The sequence below is a fragment of the Bos taurus genome, chromosome 24 (assembly GCF_002263795.3).
Source record: "Bos taurus isolate L1 Dominette 01449 registration number 42190680 breed Hereford chromosome 24, ARS-UCD2.0, whole genome shotgun sequence".
Lineage (NCBI taxonomy): Eukaryota > Metazoa > Chordata > Mammalia > Artiodactyla > Bovidae > Bos > Bos taurus.
Window position 1 is genome coordinate 48065685 of NC_037351.1, and position 10029 is coordinate 48075713.

Below are 10029 nucleotides of genomic sequence, written 5' to 3' on the forward strand. Positions count from 1 at the left end.
TACTTTAGGAAAACATAAAAGAGAAATCCCCATTTAAAAAAGGGTTCAAGGCAGCCCCGCTGAGTCATCTGTTAACTGCGGAGAAAACAAAAACCGAGGCGGCACCCTTGTGTGGCCAAAAGGACATGTGGTGGCCGCTGGCACTGGTCTGCGCTCCTCTCCACTTTCCTGGGGAACCTCAGAGAGGGGCAGGGCCTCTGTGACCCCCTCAGCTTCCTCCTCGGAGAATGGGTTTGCTCGGATCAGCTCTTAGGGCACACAGGCCCGCTCCCCTGTGGGAAGAGGGAGTCCCCAGGTAGACCCAGCTAGTTACTCACTGACAATCTAATTTTAAAAGACAAGACACTCCTTAAAAAGGAGAGAGAGTTTCCTTCCCCTTGCCGAAGCCTGTGGCAGGCAGATAAAAACCTCAAATCCCTCCTCACCAGAATGTGATGAAACCAGCGCCTCTGACTCTAAGAGCTTAAAATACATTTGCGGACACACCCTTCCCTCCAAACACACCTGCTGCTTTTTTCCTCTCTCTTCCCACATCCTCTCTGGACAGGCCACGTGCCCATTTATGACAGAGCTGAAATATTTCCTTTTTTGTTCTAATATTTCCTGCAGGGCCCCTCCCCTCTTTTATGGCTGCCATTCACAGCCATCTGGGCCGAACAGGAACAACACGCAGCTTCAGGATTTAAAGACAATGACAACATGTCACTTTTTAAAAATAACACAGTTAACAGAGGTTCCCCCCACCCCCAAAACATACTTTTTAAATAAATGCAACTTGAAAGCAGTGACTAGATACTATCCACTCTGGCAGAGGCTCAGAGAGATGTGTGGGTCTCTCTCAACTGTCCAGACAGAACTTTCTAACGAGATGCTTTTAAACACGGGGCCCAGCAGTATTCTCTGTTGCCCAAACTTTCTCTCCAAGCCCCACCTCCACCCACTTCAAACTTACAAAGTGGCTAAACTTGCTTTCCATGCCTTTTCTGCAGGAATAAGGGAAACCAGAGCCAGAATGGCTCTGAGATAATACAACTGCACTTTTGAGGATGAGAAAATTGAGCTCCACAGTGGAACAGGTCCCAGCAATACACAGTTTGCCCTCCAAGGGCCGGGATATAAAGTCTCATAGTCCTTTACTTCTTCCCGAATTTGCTTGCTTTTCACACGTTTCCTCCCAGAGGACAGCTTGTGACACGTGGCCTCCTCTGGCCATGCAGAGCCCCCCCAGGTAGCTCCAGCTCCCCCAGACTGGCCCTCCAACCTGTTCCCCAGGCTCCCCACCCTGTCTCCAGGGGACTACAGACCCCTTGAAATGCGACTCGTGTCAGATGTTGAAATGGTAATATCTTGGATATATTGGGTTAAACAAAACACCCAAAATTCATTTACCCATTTCTTTTTACTTCTTTAAAACGTGGGACTTCCCTGGTAGTCCCAGTGATTAAGACTCCGTGCTCCAGTGCAGGGGACAAGGGTTCGATCCCTGGTCAGGGAACTAAGATGCCATATGGTGCAACCAAAAACAAACAAACAAACAAAATCCTCCCCCACTAAAAAAAATTAAAATATGACTGCTAGAAATTTTAAATTACCTGCAGGACTCACATTATATCTTCAGTAGACTGTGCTGCTCTAGGTCATAAGCCATTTATCCCAGTCGCCAAAACTGACCTGTCCCGTGTCCAAGTTTCTGCACAGCCATTTTCTATTCTAAAGACCAGCCATGCCAGGCATTCCTGAGTAGATAGTATGCCCCGGACGCATGCTGACACTGAGACTCTGAATCCTCACAATGATTGCAAGGAGTGTTTCTCCCCTTCTGTAGGAGGTAGAGAGAGAGATCTTGCCACCCTACAAGTGACATTAATTCTACCTGAGCACTGGCTTCCCAACAGTCATCTGTCTTGGAGGATTTTTATGCCTTAAAGTATAGTGGTAGCTTGGGGAGGAAGAGGAGGTGGAGGAGAAGAAAATGAAGTCTTGAGTCCTCTTCAACACAAATCCTCGGTCTCCTCCCAAGTCAGTAACTGTGGCTTCCACGTGGGAAGGAATTGTGCCAAGTGCTATGTGTACATCATCTCATCCCATTTTCCCAGCAGCCCTATGGAGCGGGTTCTCTCTGTTTTCTAGATAAGGAAACTAAGACTTAGAGAGGTTCAGTTACGCTGAAGGGGACCAGGGGAAAGTGGCCAGCCATAGGAGTGGCTCCACAGCTCCACACCCACGCTCCTCACCACCCCTGAACCTGTCTCGGCTTCCTCACCTGCAGGATGGGGACAATACCTGCCTGAAGGCAAGGTTGGAAGCCCCGTGGTCCTCAGGGACCCTTCCTCCTCTGGGAGTAGGTTCTGGGCTCCTGATGAAGTGCTAGTTGGAAGAATCTCTGCTTCCAGTCACTCTCTGAATGGGCAACACCCCACATCCTAGGCGAACAACCTGCTCCTACACTCTTGACCTTGGGGCTCTCTTGACCTTGAGTTTCCTCCTGCCTGGGTGCCCTCCAGTTCCTGTCTCACAGAATTAAGTGTCTCTCGGCTCCTATATCAAGACTCCATCTAAACTTCATCTCTTCCAAAAATGCATCAAAACTATTAACTCAGAAAGCTGCCCTTTCTTACTTTGCTTTCCAGAAAGTGATGCTCTTCCTCAGGGTCCTGAACTCCCTCCCCAGCAAAACTCACTCTCAGAAGAAGCCTCGACATCAACAGACTTAACCAGGGTCTCTCTCAGGAAGTATTCTGCATTTAACTCATTCAGCAAAATGTATCTTGAGCATCCTTTGCTCACCAGGCGTTCTTTGGACCCTGAGCATAGCAGTGACAGTGACAAAGTCCCTGGGCTTCTGAAGGTTTCCCCCAAATAGTGATGCCCTAAACATGCTATTCCAACCATCCTGGTTCATATTTCTCAAGGTTCTGCTGCTGTTGTATGTAGGTCAAGGAATGATTAGCTAATGGGCATTGGGTATGGTTTGTGTTTTGTAATGGTAAATAAAGTATGATACATTACTTGAAGGAATGCAACACAACCATAAAAATATGTTTCTAAAGAACACTGTGGCATTGGTAAATGTAATAGAACCCTCAGTAAGGGATAGCTTGCAACTCTGTATACAAGTGGCCCTTAACAAGGTGATGGAGGGAGGTACTTGGTGAGAAATACCTTTCTAGCCAGGCTTGCCTGGCTTAGCGGTAAAGAATCTGCCTGCAATGCAAGAGACACAGATTCAATCCCTGGATTGGGCCTGGGTTGGGAAGATCCCCTGGAGAAGTAAATGGAAACTCACTCGAGTGTTCTTACCTGCAGAATCCCATGGGCAGAGGAGCCTGGTGGGCTGCAGTCCATGGGGTCGCAAAGAGTCAGACACGACTGAGCGACTAGACCACCACCACACCTTTCTAACCATATCCAGTGTTATGGGTGGGGCAGGAGGGCACTGATTTCCTGATTCAAACTGTGCATGGTAAAGCCAATGTTCTCAGCCAGTAAGGAGACCTGGAAAACCCATTTTTTTCTAAGTATCAGTAATTCAGTGGGAGTGTGAATCACTCCCAAACTTCTAAGGAAAAGAAACCTTACTGTTTATTAAAAAACTATGTGGATTTTCAAAGCTGTAGAAAACAACACTCAATCCTAATTATATTTATATGTGAGTAGGTCTCCATGTGTGCTGGTGAATACAGAAAAAAAGACTGGAAGGAAATATTCCAAAATCAGGGTTCTGTAGCAGTTTTCTGTTTTAATTTTATACCTTTCCATATTTTCCAAATTTTCTATCATGACCCTATTGCTTTTATAATCAGAAAGTAAGCAGCAAACTGAACCCTAATAGTTTTTACATTTCCTCATGTATCTGTTTTCACAGGCACCATTTCAGTGGGGTTTGGAGATCAGCAGGGTATGAAACTCAAATGAAATTCCCCATTCCTGCAGGGCTGTGCACACCCCCCTGGCCCTGAAGAGAAGCTCTCCCCACATCCACGTTGGCAGCCAGCTGTCCACAGCTGTTCTGAGAAGGCTGCAGATGAATGGAGCCGGTGGAAAAACACAACGTTCCTGACTCTCCAAGGATGGCATTACACTTGGAACTCGTGTTCACCAAAGAAGTAAATAAATAGAAGAGAGAGAGGGGTGGCAGTCAGAAACTGAGGGGAACTTCAGTGCTGGAGGTGGGTCAGTTGCTCGAGATCATACCATTAGAAAGAAGACCCCTCCGCCTAAGTCAACCATCCTTTTCAAATCAGGGTTAAGGCAGCTTGACCATAGGCCTCCTAGGCTGTACCTCTTGAATGCCACCTTCCCTTCCTGCCACACATCAGCGTAAGTATGAACAAGCTTTATATCTGCCTCTAAGCTAAAGGGATTCCCAGCGCAGGGCCCCTGGCTGATTCATCTTCGTATACCTTCTAGCACTAATGCGCATATCCCATTCACCAACTATTTCACCACCTATTCACCAACTATTTTCTCAGCCACTGCCAGGCACTGTTCTGCCATTGAGAATACATGAAGAGCAAAACAGACAAGCTCCTTGTCTTCATGGAGCTTACATTCTAGTGGGGGAGGCAGACAATAGACCAAAGGAGAACCAAGATTATGCCCCAGACAGAATGGGGCGCTATGAAGAATCCATTACTGGGCTCTTTCAGTTGAGATCTAATGACAGGTAAAGCCAGCTATCGGCAGATCTGCAGGAAGGGCCTCGCAGACAAGGAGAACAGCCAAAGAGAAACCCATGAGCTCCGCGTGCTGAAGGAGCCAAAAGGAGCTAGGTGGCTGGAGTACAGGGAGGGTGGCGGGATGGTCAGAGAGGAAGGCAGGGGCCAGACCCCAGAGAACCCACAGGAGGGGAGCACACAAGTGGCCCCCCTGCCCCACTATAGGAGACTCCCTCTGTGGCTCCATGAGTGTCCGTGAGGCTGGGTTGAGCCGTGAGAGCCCATAGAGAAGGACCGCATGGCCGTCAGTTGAATTGATGAATGGGTTCCCATCATCCTGGAGGACCAATCAGCTTGACTCAGGGCTCTCAAAATGTCTATGGAGCCCCCTCTCTTCTCACCCACACTCTGCTTCCATGTCCTGGTCCTCCTGACACCCCCTTCACAGCACCAAGGAGCACAGCGGATGGCAGCAAAGGAGCAAGCCTGTCCACCATGCCCAGCCCTCGGCATGCGTTCAGCAAACACTTCCATTCCCAGCCCTTGAGGTGGGCACTGAGGGTGTGAAGATGAACACCACAAGCCCAGCTCCCAAAAGCTGCCCCAGGCTCACAGGGCACCACCGTCGGCTGGAGCTGCCCGGCACCCACCTCTCCAGGTGGGCCTCCTGGTAAAACCTGCTGTGAGCGCCTGACTTGGTTCTGAAGGGTGGATTCATTCACTCCAAGGGGTTGAACAGAGAGACGAGCTCAGTGCCCTGCCTGCTTCCTCTGCTCACCCCCCAGCCCATTCCTCCCTCCACTGACCCAGGGAGAAGATACGCCCAGTCTCAGGAATGAAGTTGTAATTGGTGGGGTGGCAGGTACCATGTCTTTGAAGACACAGGTGTTTGGTGTTGGCTTGAAGAGTGGGAGGGGATGGGGACCACTGGGGACCAGTCTGGGGAAGGGGTCGGGGAGGAGGGAAAACACTCAGACCCCCTCAGTCAGCACTGCACTGAAATGCCACAGCGCATGGTCAGAGAGGGCCGTGTCTAATTTGTTGCTTTCAGAATCTTCTTGGCATAAAACTCATTGTTGCCCTTATTTGCAGAAGTCAGTTACCCCCCGACCTGAGCGGGTTCTTAAGCTCCGCCCTGCGAGGTTTCTGGAATGTGCCTCATTTTGTGCAAACAGGGGGTCAGTGCCTGAGAAAAAGCGGCCACACCATAGCTCTAGGAAATGCTTGTATCCCAGGTCCCGCAGAGCAGCTGAAGCTGCCAGAAGCCCCGCAGGGCTCCTCCACACAGGTCAGGGGTCACTCCAACACCCGCCAGGCAGTGGGCGGCAGGTTTTCTCCCAGTGGGCACAGCCATCCAGGGGAGAAGTCAGTGCCGAGCCTGGTTCCAGACCCTTGAGTCTTTTCCTCCCAGGAGGGGAGGAGGGTTATAAATAGCCTGGACTCCTTCAGCCATCCACAGCACAGATCCCACACCCCCGCCCCAGCCTCGGCCAGCTGGTCCCTCCTCGCCCAAGTTCCCACAGCCTGCTGGAAGAGGGAGGGAATCAGCTCACCCACAGTGGGGGTGGGGAACCAAGCCCTTCAGGGCCCCTTGGGAGCAAGTAGCCGCCTATGAATTATCACTGTAACCCTGCCACACCTCTACACCCCTTTGGAAGTGCAGGGCTGGAGAGAGGCGAGCAGCTCCCTATGTGATCAGGGAGCCTCTTTCACTCTGGTCTTTCACCACCAGGGGCTTCCCTGGTGGCTCAGTTGGGGAAGTCTGTCCGCAATGTGGGAGACCAGGGTTCAATCCCTGGGTTGGGAAGATCCCCTGGAGAAGGGAAAGACTACCCACCCCAGATCCCCTGGAGAAGGGAAAGGCTACCCACCCCAGTATTCCTGCCTGGAGAACCCCATGGACAGAGGAGCCTGGCGGGCTATAGTCCATGGGGTCACAAAGAGTTGGACCTGGTTAAGTGACTAACACTTTTACTTTTCACTTTTTCGTTTCACCCAGGTCAGCCTAGAAACCCCAAGCTGCACCTCAGTGTATGTTAATGCAGTGAATGGAGTTACAGGAATAACATTCTCCCCTCTCTCTGCCTCAGTGTCCCCACTGTAAGATGAATAAAAGCTGAACTCTGAACGATGAGGCACCTATGAGGTTAGCATGCAGTAAAAGTGAAAAGGCACTGTTAAAACACTGCATGATCATGAAGATACCAGATCCTGGCTTCCTCTACAGGAGCCCCAAGCACAACTCTGGGGACACTGATTCTTTTCTGTTTATGAGAGAAGAATTATGCTCAGTGACATTGCATTAGCCTTGAATTCTTGATATTTCATGCCCTTGAAAGCATAAAACTTACAAAATATTCTCTCTTACAAGTCATTTCTGACTAATACAGATTAACACACACCACATCCAGAATTATTTTGATTTAATATGGTTCTGCTGGGCTGTACATGACATTTGAGTCTGAAGAATAAGCATGGCCCTAGAATATTTAGGTCTGGGGAGAAAAAAGTCCTCTTAACTGTTTACCACTCAAATCCTTCCCACCCATACACACTGGTAAGAAACAAGTGGCTAAATTTAAGTGGCCAACTTGCAGTTCTTTTAATTAAGACACTTTGTTTTCTCAATAAAATACAGGGTAAAAAACATTTACTGAAAACCCACTCATTGATGTTTAATAGCTGTGTCAAATACTCATAACAACATTTATTCCAACACCCCCAGATAATTGCTCATCTTTCTCATTTAGTATCCACAACAGCACAGCATTTGTGTCCAAGTGTAATTGATCCAGAATTGGGCTCCCTTTCAAAAATATCTGTAAAACCTAATTACCAGGAAAACAGAGTTCTGGCATCCTACGGAAAGTGGGTGCTTCGCAGTGAGACAAGCTGCAAACTCATCTTGGCTAATCAAGCCACATTATGTTACAAAAGGAGTTTAAGGAATCTGGGGTGAGGAGAGAGCAGGGAAAGTTGGGATAGTGTCAGACTGGAAATCTGCAGTGACAGTTCTGATTTTTTTTTTTTTTTTAAGCCAAGGACAGGGGCCAGGAAATTAGCTGGCAAACATGGATGTAGAAAGTACCAGATAATGAGCCCATGATGGGCTTGGGGTGCGGGGGTGGCATTTCTGATCTCAGGCTCTACAAGGCCTTGCTGAAGGAACTCTCTCCACCCTGCTCTGGGAGGTTGATGTCATTTCTAGCCTCCCCCAGCCTCTAACCACTGTGGCAGGTCACTCTCCTTCCCTGAGCCTGAGTCTGCTCATCTGCAAAAATGAGCGCTCTTAATATTTCTAGGGCCTCTTTCAGCTCCAAAATTCTGTGACTTCCTTTACAGCAAAGGGTGTGCTTTCTGTTCAGGTACTTGGTGGGGCTGGGGGGAACAGGGAGTGGGAACGGGACCAGCCAGAATGAAGGACTGAGTGTTTCCAACTCTCATGCAGTTCTGTACGGACTTGCAACACCAGGGTATCAGACTCTTTGGGGATAATGATTTCTTTCAGGCCAGGAATGGACCTACCCGGGTGGTGCTAACCTCGCTGCCCTGGATTCATCAACCTGGCCAATGAGGAACAGGGCCAAACCACTGGACTTCTTGAGGAGCCTCTCTCCCAGAGCCGACCAAGGCACAGCTTCCTCTTCTGAGGGTCTTCCCTTCCCACTGTCATCCCTCTTTCTGTCCCAGAGGCCCCAGAAACCCCAGCCCAGCGAGGCTCCCTCGGCAGGCAGTACACGCCACCAATTCCTGCTTCCCCTCGGTCCTGGACCCTCCACACCAGCCACCGCGGCTGGATTCAAAGGAAATGAGAGTTGTTGCCGCTCCGCTTTTCTTGGGTTCCTCCTGGCACTCTTCCTAACGAAATCAGAGAAGCAGCCCTAATAACAAAGCAACAGAGCGGCCGGAAGACGGTTAGCTCTCAAAGGAGCAGGAGATGACCCAGACCAGGAGCGAAGGCGTGCCGGGTTCCTTTGTGCGTCTCTAAGAAGAGACTTTGGGTTGACCTCTGCGGGCAACAGATACCGGGCTGGCCCTCGCTTAACTTTTCCCAGACGCGGAGGAATCGTTGCGTGCGTCCATTTCGCGCAACTTCCCAACTGGACAGCAGCATGGGTTTCAGGGTCCTGCAAAGACATCACCTAGAGCAGGCATCTCTAGGAAGTCCTGGCGGCGCATCGCGAGATGCGGGGTCCCAGGTTTCCCAGTCCCTTCCTAATCTTCAAGGTAAGAGCTCAGTGCGAGCGCCAGAGTCTCAGGAAACCGCCACTCTCCAAAACGTCCCCGCGCCTTCCCGGCAGAAGTGCGGTAAAACTTTTGGCAGAAACCACCTGTGGCTGTCGACAGGCCCGCCCCGCCCGGGCCCGAAGGCGCCGCCGAGCCCGGGAAGGCATGCGCCCGCAGAAGTTCCCTTCCAGCCCCGCGCGCCACTTCGCTCCGGGCCGCGGTGCCAGCCAGGAGGCGCGGCGCCCGCTCTCTGGCTCGCTCTCCGCTAGCTCTCCCCTCCTCCCTCCCCCCCACCTCCTCCCGCCTCCTCCCGTTGCATGGCTGCCGCACGGAGCCCCTGAATAGCCACCGCAACCCCCCGCCTCCTGCCCGCCGCGCCGGGGACGCCCCTGCCCCCGCCAGCGCCCCAGGGTGCGCGGACCGCCGGCCTCCTAGCAACAGCTCGGGAGATGACTCCCCGGCGCCAGCGATGTAAAGCCACCCCTCTGGGAGCCCCGCGACCCCCCGACCCGCCTCGGCACAAGCGAGGTGCGGGGAAGATCGCGACCCTCGCAGGCGATGCCTCAGCTCGGCACGCGAAGCCACTCACCTCTGCGCGCCGCCCGACCTGCGCGCCTCCCGCACTTGGCGCCGGGCCGCGGTCCTCGCGTCCTTCTTCGCCGCCGCTGCGGTCCGTCTGTCCCTGCGCGCCGAAGCAGCGCGGGCCGCAGGGCTGTCAGACTCGTGGCCGGGCTGCGCCCGCGGTGTGGAGCCGAGCGGCTGTGGCGGGCGCGCGGCAGCTCCTCCCTCCCCGCGCCGCGCCTCCGCCCTCCCGGCGCCCCGCCTCCCGCGCCTCCGCGGCTGTCAGCCCCGCGCCCCGCGCCCCGCGCCCGCGCTGCCCGCGCCACCGGCTCGGGGTGCGCACTGGGCTAAAGGGCCCGGATGTCTGCGGTTGCCCCTCGCCGGCTCCCGCTCCCTCCCCTACGCCCCCTCCCCGCCCTGCCACACATGCACTTGCTGCGTCCCAACCTCCTCCTCGGCTCCAATTAATTTCTATTTTGACAGTAACTGTGGCGGCGGGCGGGGCGCCCAGGACCCGCAGGGGCGGCGGGCGGCAGTCAGGACGCGGCGCGGGGGGCGGAATGGGGGGCCGGGCAGAGCCACC

The 10029-nt window shown here is 52.6% G+C and overlaps 1 protein-coding gene across 4 annotated transcripts in view; it reads right to left on the bottom strand.

The window, feature by feature from the left end:
- Positions 1–9643, bottom strand: part of ZBTB7C (zinc finger and BTB domain containing 7C) — a 382751-nt gene extending 373108 nt beyond the window's left edge. For all 4 annotated transcript variants that reach the window (XM_024984588.2, XM_059881078.1, XM_024984587.2 and 1 more), the window contains exon 1: positions 9475–9643. The gene's annotated coding sequence lies outside the window, so the exon portion shown is untranslated. The remainder of the gene's footprint in view (positions 1–9474) is intronic.
- Between the last annotated feature and the right edge of the window lie 386 nt (positions 9644–10029).